Here is a 20,248-nt window from a genome sequence, read left to right as displayed (position 1 = left end):
TTTAATCGCAATTAATCCCACCTAACATTAAAGTTTTTAAATATACTTTTATATTGCAATAATTTTACATTCAATCTTCAAATTAATGTACAAAAACAACATAAAGACAGTATATTTTTAATATTTGTTTAATGGCATCTTTTTTATGACTGAAGGCCAGTATCACTGATACCAATAATACTGATGTCTCTATAAAAAAGTTTTCCCCCTAATGTTTAACCACTGACTATAGCCATTCAACATTACAGTATAATTGAGAGCTATCAATTTGAACGTTTATTAGATTTTAAAAAATAACTTCTAATTTAAGTGAACTTGAAACAGTCTTCACATAAACCCATTATAATAAATGTCATATTTACCTGTGCCCTTCAGCAAAAATATATAGAAATTTAAATTGAAGTTATCGAACACTAAATTCTAAATTAAATATAGATAAATCCTTAAAGTTTAAAAGTTATTGATTTCCTCTTTTTTTCTTTGATTAACAGACATGTCAGCAGCTGGTTGTTTGGCTGCAATTTCTTTAAGAGCTGCTGCTGCTGAACGTGACGCGGATATGGCATCGTATTTTCTCTCAACTCTCTTTACCTTTTCTGACCCACTTCAGGTCTTATAGTCTCTACTAATGAGCTGACGAGTTGAATCGGGTGTGTTAAATAAGGGAGACAGTGCTGGGCTGCTCCAGGACAGTTTTGAAAACCATTTCAGAGACATGTTCTTAATGTAACTCATATATAATATATTACATGCATGCACCGTTTTAAGGCAGCTTTAATCACCTTTTTGGTAACTTCATGACTTAGCTGACCACGACATTGCATGCACGTAGTTTCATTCGCGCTTTGATATTAAAAGATACAGGGTACAGCGTGCGCCAGCGCCTTTGTGCGTGCAATTGAAGAGCACGCATTCCGAGCACAGTACCGTTCCGCGCTCGTTTGACTCGCGCCTGGTGCTGAGGTGAAGTTGGAGTGCGCATCTAAAACGTCTCCCATTTGATGTGGTCGTAAAGACATTCTGCGACTGTTTATGAATAAATGCACTTCTTGACAAGAAAAAAAAGAGACAAAAGCTGCAGTTGTGAGTGGGGTGGCCAATCCTAGCTCCGTCCCTCTGTCCCTTTACATATATAGCAAAAATGGCAACAGAGACTATTAAGTGAACAAATAGACACATTTGTTTACTTAATTTATGTTGAAAGAATGTCAACTAAAGATTTTCCTTTTTTATTACTTTTCAGTATTTTAATATTTTATTTAGGCAATAAGCCCTAAGATGTTAGAACAACTAAGTGGCATGACAATTACTACATATAAAATAAACACAGCAATAAAAAAAAAATTATTAGTGAAAAAAATAATAATCCTTCTGCCAAGCAATGCAGTTCATCAGCAATGTAATACTGATGTAATTACAATGTTGTTTTACAATGTCTTCAGCCAATCATAACCAAGGACTGGAACTATTCGTCTTATAACCAGTGTATTAAGACATATACTGTATGATGCACTGCATGACAGAAATGATTGTGCTCTGTTTTTACATGTGGTCATCTCTCTCTAGAACTATGCTGAAGCCCTTTGCAGATCTTTCTGTGAACTGCTGAGAGACATCACCACAGAAGGCCAAGTCCAGGTTCTGAAGGTAACAGTGTAATTTAGTAAACTCAACAAATTTGTAAAAATCAGTTATGTTTACTCGCTTTTCTTAAGTAGATTCAGTGATTACTTTTTACAGTGTGGGCTTCAAAGCGAGGTTCTTGTCCGCTCTGCAGTTCCGGTTCTCTCTGGAGGCGGGGGGACAGAGCGCTGTGGAACGGCTGCCAGGATGCTGCCATTAGAGATAAAGCTTTTCGTTTTGGCCTCCAGCTGCTCCTTCATAGGTTAGCAGATGCTCATCGGAGACCCCAAGCCAATTTGTAGCATAAAACGCGCTCTGCGCCTCCGCCTCTGCAGGAAGAGCTGGAGTGCTAGGAAGAGCGACGTTACCAGAGGTTTTGGATATTTGTGTTAATATTAGTGTCGTATTGTAGCATCGTTGTTGTGTCATCTCTTTAGGGCATTGTGAAACTTTTCTAATTAACTTTAGTCATTTTTCTCCCTCGATGCTCTTTTGTGCTCGTCGTCTTGATGCTCTGTTGTGAAATGAAGTGCCCTGGCACTGCTGCAGAATAATGACTAGAAAACGCATCCCTCAACCCTGTCGTTTTGGTTTTGAGTAGTCCACAGTCAGCTCAGCTTTTTTTGAAGCCCTTCTCGACTTCGCTTGCTTTAGCTAATGCACTCGAGCTCTTAGATCTGACAGAAGGGGCGTGCTTTTTGACACTGTTTCCACACAAACAGTTGGGGCAGATTTTTACTTTGAAGAAATGATGAAAGGGCTACGTGCAGGACCCCAATATTTTATTAACTTATTTTCAGCCATTTTAATTAATTCATTTTAACCCTAATTCATTTAACCCTAACCAGTTGGACCTTGTAGCACAGATAATTATCATACAGGGGTCATACAGCTGAAGCCTGTCTGATGTGCACTGTAAAAAGTAATGAGTTGAACTTACTTGGAAAACCTGTGGAAACTGATTGCCTCAAAGTTCTCAAGCAAATTAGTTTATCATTTTTGAGTTAATAAAACTTACTGTAACTTTGTATAGGTAACTTGTGTTTTGGATATTTGTGTTAATATTAGTGTCGTATTGTAGCATCGTTGTTGTGTCATCTCTTTAGGGCATTGTGAAACTTTTCTAATTAACTTTAGTCATTTTTCTCCCTCGATCCTAAGTAGCGTGGAGCGCAGGTGTGTGCGCACGTGTTTACCCGTCTTCCATTGTGTGAGTAGGCAGCATCTTTCCACAAAAGAGTGAAGGCTATTTTAATTGGAAAAAAACGAGCCCAAGGTTATCTGAGACGTACATGTATATTTTTTGAGAGTTTGATAGAAAGCCTCGTTCTGTGTCTGATGGTGGGAATCTGCGTGTACAAGACAGCTGTTGAAAATAAAAGGTAGGGTATGCTGGGGGGGAAATCTACAGCATTCTCAGACTGTTTAGAGTGATTGTTACTGAATCCCTCTACAGCATATTATTCCTTCAGAACCAGTTTTGGTGGTCCTTTTGTCTTTACCATGTCTTCTTATTTGTTGTCTTGTACTAAAGAAACAATAAATAAATAAGTAAACTAAATGTACAGTCGTTACATATTAAAAGCAGAGTTGATTTGGCGCTCAAGAAACATTTCTTATTATCAGTTTTGAAAACTGATTTTTCAGGATCCTTTGGTGAATACAAAGTTCAAAAGAACCATATTTATTTGAAATTAAAATCTTTTGTAACATTGTTTTTTTAATAAAAAATATCTTTCTGAACTTTTAAACGGTAGTGTAAACTCGGTATGTTTCTCACAAAGATAGTGAATGACTTGGTCCCACTTTATATTAAGTGGCCTTAACTACTATATGTACTTATGTTTTATTTAATATTTAATACAATGCACTTATCGTATACATACATGTTTTTACATTGTACTTATATTTAAAAAAAATACCTGCATGTAATTACATCTGTAATTAATTTCTGTAATTACATGTATAATTACACTGTTGACCCATCCCTTATACCTTAACCCACCCTTAAACCTACTCATACCACCAAACCTGTCTCTATCCTTACCCATATCCCACTCATTTGTAATACAATATGAACACAATAAGTACATTGTACTTATTTTTGATGTAAGTACATAGTAGTTAATATAATTAAATTAATATAAAGTGGGACCAATGACTTTATCTGACTTGTAATATAACGCACAAGTCATATAAAAGACTTATGATACTTCTTTATCCTTTTTGAATCTTGGCAATATAAATCATCATCCACTTTCACTCTATAGAAAAGAGCAGCATGAACATTCTGCTTAATATGTCATTTTCTGAACAATTAAACTAATACAGCGTTAGAATGAGTTTATAGCTTTGTCTTTGGGTGAATTGTTCTTTTAAGGGTTAATAAGTTAACATTTGATGAGTCTCTACATTTCAAACAACCTGTCAGACCTGCACTCCTCCATTTGCTTCTCAACATGGGAACTGTTCTGAATGCATTAAAGCATCTGTGTAGGCAGTGAAAGTCTCAGACCTGTGGGCAGCCATTCGATTAACCTCACAGAGGATGCCCTGCCTTCTTACACCGCAGGTAGCATGTTCGGTACGTAAATCATCGGGTCCAAGTTTGTAACTCCCTAATTAACTTCATTTAAATCAGCAGTATCTGGCGGCACTGCTTTCTCTTTATTGATGTTTTTAATTAACACAGAAAGAAGGGGCCATCTTCTCGGTAAAATTTGTTTGGAGGGATGTCGCTGAAGTAAAGGCTAAAGGACAATGAGAGATGACAGGCCATTTAGCTGTCTGACGGTGTACACGGATCAAGGACTTTACAGTGCATGTCCTTTTATGACAGAAATCACCTTTGTCAAGAGGAACTAATGCACTTCTGTTAAGAGTACTCAAAAATCAGATAGAGATGTTGCTCACCATGTCGATAGGATTTGCCAGGCTTAAAGTGATAGTTCAGCTAAAAACTAAAAGCCTGTCATCATTTATTCACCCACTTTTTGTTTCAAATTTGTATGACATCTCTGTCTGTTGAATAAAAGGAAAAAAATCTGTGCTGATTTTTTGATTCTATACAATTTCAATGAATGAGAACCAAAGCTTTAACGCTTTGTTCCATGGAAGAAACAAAAACATAGTTTACAACAACATGAGGGTGAATAAATGACAGAATGTTCATTTTCAGCTGAACTATCCTTTAAGAAATCTCGCATGAAACTAGGGCTGTATGTCAGGCTAGCTTGAATGATTTCAGTGAGGTTTAGGAAAATGTTTTTGGCCTTCTATCCGCCCTGGCCAGGACATCTGCAGGGAAACATGTGGTAGTTAGTGATTGATTTGAAGAGCAAACTGTGTAGCTGGAGCCAAGTACAAGTGGGAGCCTGTAGGGGCGTCCTTGGATGCTCACACACACTGACCACCAGCTTGCGGACTGTCAGTGCCCAGATCCTCCTCTGAGAAACATTCTTACAACTACTTACAGAACTGATGTGGTTTGTGTATTTCTAGCTATATGATGGATAGTAAAGCAATGTTCAGAATTCAAGCTATATCAATAGTTGTAGCATACAGTTACCTCAAGAAATGGTTTTGAATGGTTTCAGAACTCAAAACTTTCTTGTTAGTTTAAAAACAGCTTATATTGAAGCCAATCTGCCAAAATGACAGGTTGTGGAGTGTGCCACTTTATGATGTAATAGTGTGGCTAAACACCGCCTCCGCAGAAGATAATCACCTGCTTCTACATCACTGCCTGTTTAGCCCTGCCCACCGATTTGACATGTCCTGATATGTACTCTATGAAGGGTGTAGGCTGCCAAACATGCACAAATGTTAAGGCCCGTTCACATCAAGGACGATAACTATAAAAATAACGATAAAGATATAGTTCTAAAAATCGTCCTCAATACCACAGCTACAGTATATACATAAACACATTTTTTTGCAATGATCACTTAAATGTGGTTATCAAACACTTATAATAACGTGACAGGGATACGTAATGGAGGCAGGGCATTTAACAATTTAACAATAAACTTTATTATCCAAAATGAGTCTGACATCAGTGCACTGAACAGTAAAGTTGAAGTTTATTCAACTTTAATTAAATTCAATTACGCGGGGGTGGTCTCATTCGAAAGCGGGCCTCTAGATGTACACTCGATTCGCGTTCGAGAGGGTTCCTCGAACTGAAGGGATCCCCCGAAATTGGTGCGGATTGGCCTCGCCGTTACGGAGATATGACCCAGTAGAGGTGGTGGAGATATTTTTCAAAAACCCATATGACCTGCTCTTTAAGCATTCAACAGCCCAGTTTAATGATGCCTAATAATACACTACAGTTTAAAAGTTTGTGGTCGTTAAGATTGTAAATATCTTATGGTCACCAAGGCTTCATTTATTTGATCAAAAATATTTTTACAATTTAAAATAACCATCTTGTATTTTAATAGATTTATTCCTGTGATGTCAAAGCTGAATTTTCAGCATCATTACTCCAGTCTTCAATGTCACATGATCCTTCAGAAATCATTCTAATATGCTGATTTACTGCTCTAAAAAACATTTCTCATTATTGTCAATGCTGAAAACAGTTGTGCTGCTTGATATTTTTGTGATTTTTTTAAGCATTCTTTGATGGACAGATTACAAACTTCAAAAGAGCATTTTTGAACAGCATTTAGAACATCAGTAATTTATTCATTTATTAAGAACAGTATTTATTTGAAAAATAAATCTTTTGTAACGTTATAAATGTCTTTACTGTCACTTTTGACTGATTTAATGCAACTTCACTAAATAAAACTATTCATTTCCTAAAAAATCTACTGACCCCAAACTTTTGAAAAGTAGTATGCATATTTATTTGAAAACAAACAAACAAACAAAAACATCCACAAAATAAGAAAACCGGAAAAACTGTATTACTAGTAGTTGCTGGGCAAGTAAAACAGCTAAAACACATTTTCACACGCAGCAGCAAGTTTCTCAAAATTATCTTCCTAAAAAATGTAACTTACTGTGACGGCACGGTGATAATTAGAAGTCATCAGATAGCACTGAATAATTGCCACATTTATTTACCATGGTATCATGTAAAATGTTATATAGTGTCTATTAACACTATATGCAACTTAAAACAGCATTGCTACTGAAAAGCTACTTCACTGCTGAGAAAAGTGGTTTTCACAGAGCATTGCATTGACACTGCTGACTACACATACAGCTGACATACACTATAACAACTATAACCCAATTAAACCAGATGAAATCAACATGGGAAAGTCGTGGCCTAATGGTTAGAGAGTCGGACTCATAACCCAAAGGTTGCGGGTTCGAGTCTCGTACCGGCAGGGATTGTAGGTGGGGGGAGTGAATGTACAGCGCTCTCTCCCACCTTCAATACCACGACTGAGGTGCCCTTGAGCAAGGCACCGAACCCCCAACTGCTCCCCGGGCGCCGCAGCATAAATGGCTGCCCACTGCTCCGGGTGTGTGTTCACGGTGTGTGTGTGTTCACTGCTGTGTGTGTGCACTTTGGATGGGATAAATGCAGAGCACTAATTCCGAGTATGGGTCACCATACTTGGCCACATGTCACGTCACTTTCTTTTCAAACTGAGTCTGTCTCAACAGCCTTTAAGAGCTTTTCCAGCATAGTGGTATGATAAACACATTTGACCCTTCATGCTATTACTCGACCATTGGAGAGCTTTAAGATGCTGTAAAATGGCATGGCTAGAAAAAAGGTGATTTTTAATAAGTGAGGTTATTCATAACAAAATTTAATTGTAGATGAGTTGCGAACAAAAATAAAATATTAATACTAAAAACCTCTAGCACAGCCCGTCTCACTGTAATGCAGCTGCTGATAAGAAAGGCGCTCCGACGCTCCAAAAAAAACTCCTCTTTACCACATGAGCTGGAAAACGGTGCATCATGATGGTGCTTTTAAAAGAATGACCTCATAATTACTAGGGGTGTAAAATCGGATGGTTCGTCATGATACGATACAATATCGATTCTCATACCCAGTGATACGATATTTGCAGATACTTCAAAAAATTCTACGATACGATTTCGATACGATTCGATACAGGAGAATATCGATCGATATTATTATATTATATACCTATTTTAAACAACCATCTACATTTTCTCAACGCACAAATGCAACCAAAACATATAACATAATTATTTATCTTAAATTTTCACATCCTGTTCCTCAATTGGGACATTCACAACAAAAAACAGGCGTTTTTTTAGAATAATAAAGAAAAATAAATAATTGAAAAAAAAAAATTAAGTCACACACAAGATCAGTAGTCTTAAAGGGGTCCTATTATGCTTTTTCACTTTTTTAATTTTAGTCAGTGTGTAGTGTGTATGTTTGGGCATAAAAAAAGACGCCGAACGGCGCCACCGGTGTGCCTACACTCATAGAAAATAAAGTATTTGAATTTTAAAGACGTGGCGCGACGCTACGCTTCTCGTCTGGTGTGCGACCGCCTGAAAAGCTGATTTTTTCACCTCTGTGCCCAAACGTCTTTGTTTGGGCTTCCGAAAGCGGATGATGTCAGGAAACAGTGGTTGCAATTTATTTTTTAACTCTATTCCTGAGCATTATAACCCCAATTTGCTATTGTGTGCTGCGCATTTTACTGAGGACAGCTTCCACAACACGAGGGAGTACAGTGCTGGAATCGCCCAAAAGTTTTTGTTGAAAGACGGAGCAAGCTTGTGCCAGCCTGGGGAGAAAGGTATTGTAATAATGTAAATTATGTGAAAAATAACGGATGATGTCAGGAAACAGTGGTTGCAATTTATTTTTTATCTCTGTTCCTGAGCATTATAACCCCAATTTGCTATTGTGTGCTGCGCATTTTACTGAGGACAGCTTCCACAACACGAGGGAGTACAGTGCCAGATTTGCCCAAAAGTTTTTGTTGAAAGACTGAGCAAGGGGCGGGGCAGTACTGAAACACCGTCTAAGCTGTTCGCCAATCACAACGCACTGGGACAGCTAACCAATCATAACACATTTTGTTTTTCGGAAGGCGGACCTTCATCAAAGTCGGAACTAATCGAGCCGTTTGTGCCAGGCTGGGGAGAAAGGTATTTTAATAATGTAAATTATGTGAAAAATAATGCGTTTTTCGAACCACCAAGCATGAGAGCATGTTCTAGTACACCCCCAAAACAAAATCAAGACTTTGTAAAAGAGCATAATAGGACCCCTTTAAGATATGACAACAGTCAAGACAGTCTTTCAAGCTTCTGTGCTAAAATATGCAATGTGTAAAATAATGTAAATCCTCATTAGGAAACAACACAAACGAGGTACTCTTGTAGGAAAAAATACATTAATGTAGAAAAAAAAATAATAATAATAAAAAATAAAGCTGTTAAAACTTCATTTGAGACTTTTTTTGGCTGCTACTATGGTCTCAGTGCTAAAAACCTTTTCTACAGATAACCAAATTACAAGCAATCGCAGAAAATAAATACAATATAACAAAGTCACAAATTAAATAAACAGTGCTTTTTTTAGGTTTTTCAGGCAGATCTAAAATAAATTTTCAGGTACAGAAATGTAATAATCAAATGTTAAATAACACTGCATAGTCTTCACTGCATAGATTATATAGATAGAATATAGATTAATCCTTATAAAAATTGTTCAGTCAAAATCTGTGAGATTTTTTTTGACAGAAGTTTTCTGCTAGTCTGCTTTCACTTTAAGAAGGAAAGCACGGATCCAATATACTGATACACATGCGTTTTCTTTCTCAACTGTTTACGTTAAGACATAGGCCTAACCGACTGTGTTTACTGGGATATTCGCCAAGGCGCACATGTTGATGTAATTTGGTCTATTTGTTCATCCATGCACAAAACAAGTGGAAGAAAGCTCAATTAGGTATTAGCGCGCTGTGGATGCGGCTGTCTGTATGCGTGCGTTTTGGATGTGTGTGCGTGTCACTGCGTGCTGAAAACTTCTCACAAGCGCTCGACACTTGTGTCAACTATCCCGAGCGTCCTTTACGCTCGCCCTTCAGGCAGTCTTATCGTCCCGACACGAGCATTGAACGAGAATGCACGCGTTGGGGGTAATCCATAGACGGACATTGGTGAAAATGTGGACGGAGTCAAAATAAGGTGCCTATTTATACTACAGATATCGATATTTTACGTGTGGCATTCTATACATCGTATCGTTACACATTTAATCGCTGTATCGATCCATATCGATGGATCGTTACTAGGGCGTGGACGATAAATCGATGCAGAATCGATTCGTGGATCGATTCTTAGATTTTCAGAATGCATCGCGATTCTTCTGGAATCGATTCTGAGCTTAGATTTTAATAGCAGATGGCGCTCTAATCTAGTTTTTATCCGCACACTCAAATGCTTATGAAGAAGAGTGCTAACGAGCGCTTGTGTGTTCGGCTGAGTCATGTAATTTCACCTCAGCTCAGAATGCTTTTATGACGCGAGATTAATGTAAACACGGCCCACTGTGAACACCTTTGTAATTCGCTTCAACCTTTTCGAATTTTATGAATGATTATTTTAGGTTCAAGTGTGTGTAAGGATTTGGAAACAAGCAGAGTACGGCTAGCTGTTTCTAAAGCATGCAGTGCCATCTGCTGTTCAAAACTAAGCTCATAATCGACTCAAGAAAGAATCTCGATGCATTCGGAAAATCTCAGAATCGATGCTGAATCATTTCTCGATTCGCGATGCATCGATTTATTTTCCCAGCCCTAATCGTTACACCCCTCATAATTACAGTATCAAAGTTGAAACAGTAATCAATTGATTCTAGATAAATGGTGGGGTTTGTGACCTTGGTAGTCACACAGAATTGTACATACAGACTAAATCAAATCTCTTCAGTGATCCGATGTAACCTTGATGTTTTCCTGGGAACACAATCAATACATCTATCAATCGCAACTGGACGGCTTCAAAAGAAAAAAAAAGTTGCGGTTTTAAACTCCACTGTTCGCTCAAAGAAGCATCCTTGAGCTTCGAGGGGTTATAGACATGTTCCCCATCATTAGTAGTATAAAAACGCACAAGGATTCTTTTATGAGTGGAGGAAATGAAGTGATATATGATCACCATGAGTGGAGGAAATGAAGTGATATATGATCACCAAAATGCAATTGTGATATACACAAAACAGCATCTACAGCTGTAGAATTTGAGTGGGTATTATTATCTCTATGAAAAAATCAATTAGTTCTGGAAAGAACAGTGAAGTCTGAAGTCCTCAAAATGGGTTCTTATTGTAAGACATGAATCCTTCTGCATAACCGAAACCTTCAAGACCATAAAGACTATGCATTGTTGAGACCTAGAAATGGCAGGAAGCACTAGGACCTTGAAAAATTGAAGGGTTTTGTTGAAAAACAAGGAAGGCTTTAAGGAAGAAGGCACTCCGAAAAGGAACTTTGAAGTATTATTCTGTGCAAAGCTAGTGCTATAAAGCAGAGAGGCCTCTGGAAGAAATCCTGCCCGAGCTGCTGTGAACTTTTAATGGATTTCATCAAATGAATAAAGTAAAATAAAACTTTGACGACTGTGTGAGTAAATGCCAATAAAGTCAATCCCAACTGTACTCAAAAGTAAAGGCAGTCATCTATATTTAAGCTCAACTGGACCATTGATCCATTTTGTTTCAGCATATTTTAGTCTCAGCGATCCCCCATATAGACTTTCAAGTCAAAAAGCAAGATTTACTCAGTACCACTGTATAATAACTTTCATTAAGAACATCACATTATATTATTTTAAACAGATAATTAGTCAGGACATTAGAAAATTGATAACAGTTAGAATTTGACAACCTGTAAGTTGTTCCCAACCCTGAGGTACATGTAGTAGTTAGAAAGTTAAACTTATAAAAGAGACAAAATATATAAAATAATAATGTCATGATTTTTTCAGTTCCTCTTTGAGGTAAAAAAAAAAATAATGAGCCATATTCATGAAACACTTTACTAATTTCTGTTTAAATCATTCATAAATCCATTCTTTTGTAAACTGTCACACTGATTTGAATGCAATAATTTATGCAAGAATGGTTTTACATATCATATCCACAGGAATTCATTCTGCTTGTTTCATAAATGTAGCCCAAAGCGAGATTTGTGGCAGAATCAATTTTCACGCTTTATGAATAATTATTTTTAAAAAGTCACGGTTTGCAGAAGCTTGCAGCTGTCACAAAAGTCCTCTTCTCATTAACGTTTGTAACACGTATATATTAAAATAAAAATAGTAGTTGAATAGTAGTAAGTGTTTTGGTTATTAGGAAGATATTTTGGTTTGGTGTTCATGAAGGGGCACTGATGTGACTGCAGGGCTGCAGAAGAACCTAAAAGAAGTTTGTCAGTCTCAAGTAAACAACAAAAACAAAATCCATTTATGTACATTTGGAAAAGAAAAGCCATTCGAGAAAATCGGATTATGGGCTCTCTCTTATATTGCCCATAAAGTGTCTACTACACAAAAGAAAAGATGTCTGAGACGATCACTGCAGTTCCATTTGACAATCTCAAAATCTCAAAAATCACAGTCTCTAATGCTCTACATATAAATCATTGTTCATTCAAATGGTCCTGAGACATCGTGCATTAAAATCTTTGTGGCAGAATTTCCAGATTTATAACCCCCATGAACGCTTTACAAACATTTGTTCAGTTTATGAAAACCAAGTTAGAAGAAAATTGTGCGGACATGTATAAACTTTAATCCTCATTCCGTCTCCTGCCCATTTTTTTTATTATGCATAACTTCATCAGCATGTCATTTCCATGTGCGATTTCTGCAATTTAGAAGACCTTCAGGAGTCAAACTTATCATTAAAATGACAATTATTAGAATTATTTTCATACATTATATTAATATTAATTTAATAATGGACTAAATATTAACTTATCTTAAAAAATTGATTATAAAAATAATTAAATATTCATAATATAATGAAAGTAGATTTTATTTTCTTAAATGCTGATGTGTATTGAAATGGTAAATACATTGTCTGATGCCCAACTGTGCATTCAAAACCCTGTGAATTGTATGCCCACTGACTACAGCTGCACATCTCCAGCACTGCAAGGTATTAAAAGCCAATCCATAAATCTATTTTCCAAAAGGAAAGGTCAACCTGACTGTTTATGTAGATCAAAATTTTCAGGGATGATGGGGCAGCTGTAATTTACTTCCCGAGTTGCCAATAAATCCTACCTTACCTTACAAAGTTGTCTGAAAGGTTAAGCCCACGTTTGCTTACTTTGCACTTCCTCAGGCTCTTAAAATAGACTCTAAATGATATTAATGGTGTGCTTTGCATCCACTTTGCTGGGCTGGTAATGAGGGTGTGGGGGAGAGGGAGTGGATCAAAGAGATGGAGCCATGCTTCATGAATTTCTAATTAGAGCTTTAAGCCTCATCAAGTCACTCAAAGAGGTCGTGGACTAAATGAGAACGGCGCGTTCCCATACAAATCATGCATCAGTCATTCAGAATCAACCATCATCCTCTTCTGTGAGCGACATTGTCTTCTACCGTGTTCTTGGCAAGCAATGGCTTTTCTTTAATCTGTCGGGTCACACTGAAGTGAAAGGAGTCGCGGGTGGCCCTACTCAGGCCAGTGACTTTAATATCTCTGGCTGACAGATGTGTCACAGCAGCAGATCATTTAATAATGAGTGGATTCTCAAAGTCAGAGGCTGCTGTAGTCTTACAGCCTTTTGAGAGGAAATGGCTCGTCACAAAGTTGTAATCATATGACATTAATGGTGAATTGCAGCTATGCTGAACTTTTTTTTCAATGGTAACTCTTAAGGCTGTTATAAATTTCATCCATTAAGTTAAACTGATAACAATACTGGGGCTGGATTCACAAAATAGAACAGAACAAATTTCTTCTTAACTTTATTCTCAAGGAAATAAAAAAGAAAAGAAAATAACAGTTAAGAATATTTTGTATTCCCAAAAATATTAACACGGAATGCATTTTTGCAGTTAGAAATGTGAGACTTGCGGCAGTGGCCAAAAAAAGCAAGGTCTAGATTTATTGAATTTGTTGCGATGTTTCTAATATTAAGCATGGTAACACTAAATTAGTTACATATAATACATATTAGTGTATGAAAACATATGAAGTGACACTAATTATCAGTAATGTAAAGAATGATTTCTCATGATTAAACTTGACATGAAATTTTTCAAGAATTTAACATTCTTACAAACTGCTTTCTAACTAACTTCTTAAAGAACATCTTTATGAATCAAGCCCTTGGTTATCAGAGACTGGTAAAATCACTACTGGAACACTACAGTTCTGGTTCACTAAAATAAGACGGCAAATTGTCTTGGTGGTTTAACCCTGACAGATGAATGACAGAAAGACTGCAATTTTACCCTTTGTGCAATAAAACAGTATCCCTGTATTGATTAGCTTTAATCCCACTAGTAATCAAACTGTCTGTGTAAGCAGAAGTCTGGCAATATTGTACATTGTAAAACAAGAATATGTCAAACATAATCCCTATTTGCTTTAACTGTCCGAACTGAAGAAAGAAACTTTACCAAGTCTGATATCTTATTTGCAACACAGATTTCTAAATGATACTACTGAATTGCCTGAAACAATTCAATATAATAAAAGATAAATGCATCTCCCTTCACAGACTGAAAATGGATATCACTTCTGGGAAGAGATCCACTGAAAACATGTCAAAGTGAATTCAGTATATCATAAAAATATAATCTGGATTATATTTCCCTTGCCACACAGCTGTGCTTTACGGAGGGTGGGGTGGGGTGGGGGGTGGTGAGCTAATCAGGCCTTTTCAAAGGTCTAGATGAAGTTAACATTCAAGATTTAACACCCTTATTTGAAATTTCTCATGACTAAATATACCCCATGAAGTAAGAGATCACGAAAGGTCAAAATTAGCATTACTGGCACAGCAGCAGTACAACAAAAAACTCTGCTACTACAGAAACGAGATTACAAACTGAAAACAATTACTTAACCTGAAAGAAAAACACGAATACGATAATTGCTTATCATTTAGGTAAGTGATCATGGTCCCCATGATCACTTACCTAAATGATAAACAATTATTGTATTATTGTAGTTTTTGCACAACACAATGAAATCGCCACAACACAACGAAAACAAGCCGCAACACAAAGCATAGGATTAATTTCGTTGTGTTGTGATAACTTTGTTGTGTTGCAGCTTGCTTCCTTTGTGTTGGGACTTGTTTCTGTTGTGTTGTGCTAATCTGTGCTCATTTTGTTGTGTTGCGACTTGTTACTATTGTGTTTTGCTAATTTTTCTGTGTTGCGACTTGTTTCCATTGTGTTGTGCTAATTTTGTTGTGTTGCGACTTGTTTCCGTTGTGTTGCAGCTCATTTCCGTTGTGTTGTGCTAATTTCGGTGTAGTGTGGCTTGTTTCTGTTGTGTTGTGGAGATTTTGTTGTGTTGTGCATTACTGGGCCACTGTAGGAAAGCAGTGCCAGTTTTAACTTAAATTGTAAAGTTAAGTCTGATTATATTTCAGCAAAAAATACAAATATATAAATTATTAAATTATAAATTATAAAAAAACAAATAAACAAAAAAGATTGTCACATGAACAAAATATTAATTAATAAAAATGAACGAATTAATAAAAAATGGTCACATGACAAAAATGTCCACTGTTTGCTAGATTAAGAGGGTGACCCAACTCTTCCCATTCTCCCCATAAGCCATTTAGCAGATGCATTTTAAGCAAATGTTTATTTGCAAATTGCAGGAAAACTTCCCTCGGAGCAATCTGAGATTAAGAGTCAAATCGTGACTCTGGCGGAAACACTCTGCTGAGAGCTGCTCACTAGATACCAGAAACTCAGTCTGTCACCAAATGATTAAAAACACCACGTAAATAACTCGAAAAAGAGACCTGTCTTGCAAGATACTTCCAACAGATGAAGCAAAAATGTGTCCGACGTCACTTATCAACTTGACTCAATGCATCACTGACACGATCCTCTCCAGTCACTTGAGGAAAGAGAGGCGCTGCTTGATCCTAAGAGGCAGCTCTAGAGGACAGAGTGCTGTTATGCTAGCGGCGCTAATGCGTGGCCACGTAAAACAGAAGAGAGGAGAGAACGCTTGAGAGGGTTCTCAGTGTGGTCCTATCAACAGACTGAAGACTGAGAGCTCTTCATTTAGGTGTGGAAAAGGTCAGAGACCTTTAAAATGCTTGCATGTAACCACAGAATATTCTGGAGGGGAAAACAAACACTGTAAATACTGACAAACAAAACCATCTAAATAAAATTAAATCTATAATGAATTAATGATTGGAAACAAACTCATTTCCCTGATGTATTTAAATGACTAGGACTACAATCCAAAGTTTTTAATTTAATATTCCACAAAAAAAATACAGCATATGGTTTGGAATGACATGAGGATGCGTAAACAAATGACAAGTGTTTCACACAAGAGAACTCTGATACCCAACACAAAAGTCACTAGGTCCATTAAAAGACAAAATATCCCAAGGACAAAATCCTACTAAATGTTATTCTCCATTGAACCAATGTCTGAGCTTCCTAAGCAGTGTTAATGTCTGTTTCTCCCACTTGCCATTTTCCTCCCTCTTGCTGCCCAGTCAAAATTGCCATATTACTATTATGATGTGATAACAATTGCATAATAACCTAATTAGACTAAAACCTTGAGGGCCGGCAGACTGGAGAAAGCTGTCATTATTTCAGAATCAACATATTTGATGTGAAATTCAATATTTTATGTAAAATTTTGGTTTCTAATTTGGTTTTGATTTTCTCACTGACAATATGCTAATACATCCAGCTAATTAATGATTTCGGGAAAAAAGTTAGGCTAAAAGTTCAAACCACAACATGAAATATTTGAATGCAGATGATATCAAGTGATAGCAATTTCACCAAACCAAAGATAAAAGAAAACCCTGTCACAGGTTAATTCCTCTCAATAATATGTCAGTGCCACTGGCTAATAAGTTACACTAGAAAAGCTACACTATCATTTAGTTTGGAGTCAGTGAGATTATTTTTTTAATACATTAATACATATATTTAGCAAGGACTATAGGGTTGGGTATCGTTTGGGTTTTTTCGATACCGGTGCCAAATCGATACTTTTAAAACGGTTCCGGTGCCTAAACGGTGCCTGAACCGATACTTATTAAAAAATAAATAAATAAACATTCCCCCACAAAATGATGGATTGGCCATTAGAACAGAAATAGAATAGAGTGCAAATGTTAGAGGGTCAAGTTTTTTAATTAAAAAAAACAAGCAGATAAAATTAGAAGTAGCATTAGAATAGAGAGTGCTAGAGTTAGAGGAAGGGAGGTTTAGGCATTTTAATTTAAGCATGTTTAGCTTAGTTAACGGAAGGCTACCTGCTGCCATCAGAGCAAGTGTAATTAGCCTACTGCATTCACGCGCTCCTCGGATGCTCTCATTTCCCGAGCTGTGCTTAAAAGTCAGAATGTGAAAACAACATGGACACTCGCGTTACTACAAAGATGTGTTGGATTTGTATTATTAGAGCTTTCCGACTTGAGTTCACATGCATTTTCTCAGTCGGGAAATTATTTTTCACGTGCGGTGCCGGTGATGATGCTTCTTATGTCCGTTTCGGAGAACCAGAGGACAAATATTTCAATCGATCGCTCAGGCATGGCACCAAAATGAGGCATCGAAATCTGCGTTCGGATTCGGTTCTAGTACATACCGGTTACATAGGTACCGGTGCCATATTGGTACCGGGTTTCGGTACCCAACCCTAGCAAGGACGCGTTAAACTGGTATTAAGTGAAAGCAAATTTCATTTTTAATGTTACAAAAGATTTATATTTCAAATAAATGCTGTTCTTCTGAACTTTTTATTTAACAAAGAGATGAGAAAAGAATTATCATATTTTTGGCAAAAATGTTTCTTAAGCAGCAAATTAGAATGATTTCTGAAGGATCATGTGACACTGAAGACTTAAGTAATATCAGGAATAAATTACAATTTAAAATATATTACAATAGAAAACATTTTATTTTAAATTGTAATATTATTTAACAATATTAAGGTATTTTTGATCAAATAAATATATACAGTCTTGGTGAGCATAAAAGACTTACTTATAAAATTCTTACTGAACCCAAGTTTTTAACAGCAGCGTAGGCTAGATCTAAACAAGGCCATAAAATATTTGAATGCACATGATATCAAGTGCCAATAATTTCAAAACAATCACTTTTTTTCCCCTGAACAAAACAAAAACGAGGAAAACCCGCCACCACAGGGTAACGAAAAGTGAAGAATTAAAAGCGTGTGAAATGAGGAGCGTTTTGCTCAGAGCAGCATTAAATAAAAAGACTTCTAACAGGCTAAGTGAATCTGGCACACCCTGGGATTCACGGGCAATAAATCAGAGAGAGATGTGCTTATTAAATAGATGGATCCGTTATGCAATATCGCATCCCGGAAAGCAAACGGTTTTGATTCAGTATTCTTGTTTAGATTGACCTTCAAACCCTGAAGCGCACAAACAAATAATGAGAGAAGGCAGGCACTGACAAGAAAAAAAGGAGGCCGGGATGAGCCTCAGTATTGAGTTTGACTATGACAGAGACACTAATGCAAGAGGCAGCATCAACAATAACAGATTACGCATGTTTAACCTATCCTGTTCACGTCATCCAAAACTGACTAATCCACTTCAAATAAATAGCCGTGGGACGCTATATGCCGTCTTGGAAGATACTTGTCAGTATGAATGAATGTAAGCAAAACCATCTCCTTAATTACACGGTTTGTATTTACTTTCATTGAGTCAGGATAAACTATGAAAAAAAAAAACTATGGCGCTTTATTGTAAATTACAAAATATGTCCGAGAAAAACGAGAGCCTATAAAACGCCAGAGTGAAACCATTTCAGTTCTATTTCTTTTTATAATGGCAATGAGAAATGCCGCACATCAGTCGCAACACAATGACAGGTTAACCAGTTTGGGAAACAAGGTTAAACAAGGTTAACGTCCCCCTATTCCAGAACTGTCCTGCTGTCTAAAGCCGCTGGCACCAATTTCGTAAGGGAACGACTGCACAAATATCACCCTGTCCGTAACATCATGACAGTTTGGTGGTTAATGGCTCCGATGATTCGAAATAAACCTTTTAAATCTAAACCTGCATTCATGCTGGGAGAAGTGATAAAAAAAGGACATTTTTCCTTTTAATCCATTTTGTGCATCATTAACCAGGAGGAACTTACACCTTCCCTGTGTCAGGGCAGATTTGTAGCGTAATACATCTCTTTGACTTTATCTACTGACTGTTCGGCACCCCACCGCCTGTTATGTGCGGACTGATTGCTCGCTGTGTCCATTTCCTCCGTCGCCTTCCTCTTTCAATGCAATTTGCACTCCGGTGCTTCTTCAAAACTGCTCTGAACACTGCACTACTGCCTGCAGGAAATATAACGTAATTCAATATACCACTGCTTTTGAGTACTGTCATGTCAAAGTGTTCCAGGTACATGTTCCATAAGTAAATACATCAAAACAAGACAAAACACAAGCTTATTTGAGTCCAATGGTCTCTATGTGGTTACATCATGCTAACTAGATAATAACCTGTCAATCTCATCCCTCCTACTTGAAGCATTTCAGTCTTTCAGGGGATGTAGGTGTGAGTTTAGTTATTAGGGATGAATAATTTGGTCATTTTGTCTACTTGAGCACTTGACAGACAAATCAACAGAGTATTCAGATGTGATGGTATTCATCTGCAATTAATGGATGTCTTTGTTTTCTATGTAAACATAAGCTAGACAGACGTGTCTGACCATTGCAATTTACCCGTTGCAAAAGCCCGCCCCTTTTAGTTACTGTTGCTACTGTTGTCCGACAAGCCATGGCACTCTCACGCCACACATCATGTTCTCAAGCAGTGAAAAATACATCGCGGAGAAAAGAGGAAACGTACAACACGTCAAGATACAAGACAGAGCAGGTTCATTTTCATATGAAACAGTCTCAGCTTTCAAATTGTCACTTTTTAAGAAATTCAAACAATAAATACCGTTTAGTGGTTCTTTAATGTGTCGTGATAGATTGCGGTAGCGCCTCAGTTCAAGCAGCACGTGAATCAATCATCTCTTCCTCTTTACTAGTTATAGCATGAAATAAACATGAATGAACATCAGAAGTTGTCTTGTTTAAACCGCAGAAATCAATACACACCATTTTTTAAGTTCAAGTCCACCAACATTAATCTACTCTCCGGTCTGGTTTGTTTGTTGGACAAAAATGGCAGAATCGGTCGGTTGGTTCGATTGGTCAGTTCGCCTGTCAATCAAACTCCCAGCGAAAAATCGATTGCATCTTGCACCTTTTGCAAGAATTTAGGTTGAAATAAAATGTTCAACAAAAAAGGTCAAAATAAAAAATTGTAAAAAAAAAAAACAAGTCTAAAAATAATGTTAAAATTTTAAATAAATTTTAAAATAAGGTCAATATATATTAAAAAAAAAAAAGCATCACTTTTTTTATTCCACTACATTGGTT

General features: G+C 36.8%; 1 pseudogene; it reads left to right on the top strand.

Annotated features, from left to right (window-relative positions):
- The window catches only part of LOC107739001 (importin-11-like), a 139,894-nt pseudogene extending 124,088 nt beyond the window's left edge, over nt 1-15,806 (top strand).
- Nucleotides 15,807-20,248: the final 4,442 nt, after the last annotated feature.

The sequence above is a fragment of the Sinocyclocheilus rhinocerous genome, unplaced genomic scaffold (assembly GCF_001515625.1).
Source record: "Sinocyclocheilus rhinocerous isolate Xijiao unplaced genomic scaffold, SAMN03320098_v1.1 scaffold1486, whole genome shotgun sequence".
Classification (NCBI taxonomy): Eukaryota; Metazoa; Chordata; class Actinopteri; order Cypriniformes; family Cyprinidae; genus Sinocyclocheilus; species Sinocyclocheilus rhinocerous.
This window is presented reverse-complemented; position numbering and strand designations above follow the sequence as displayed.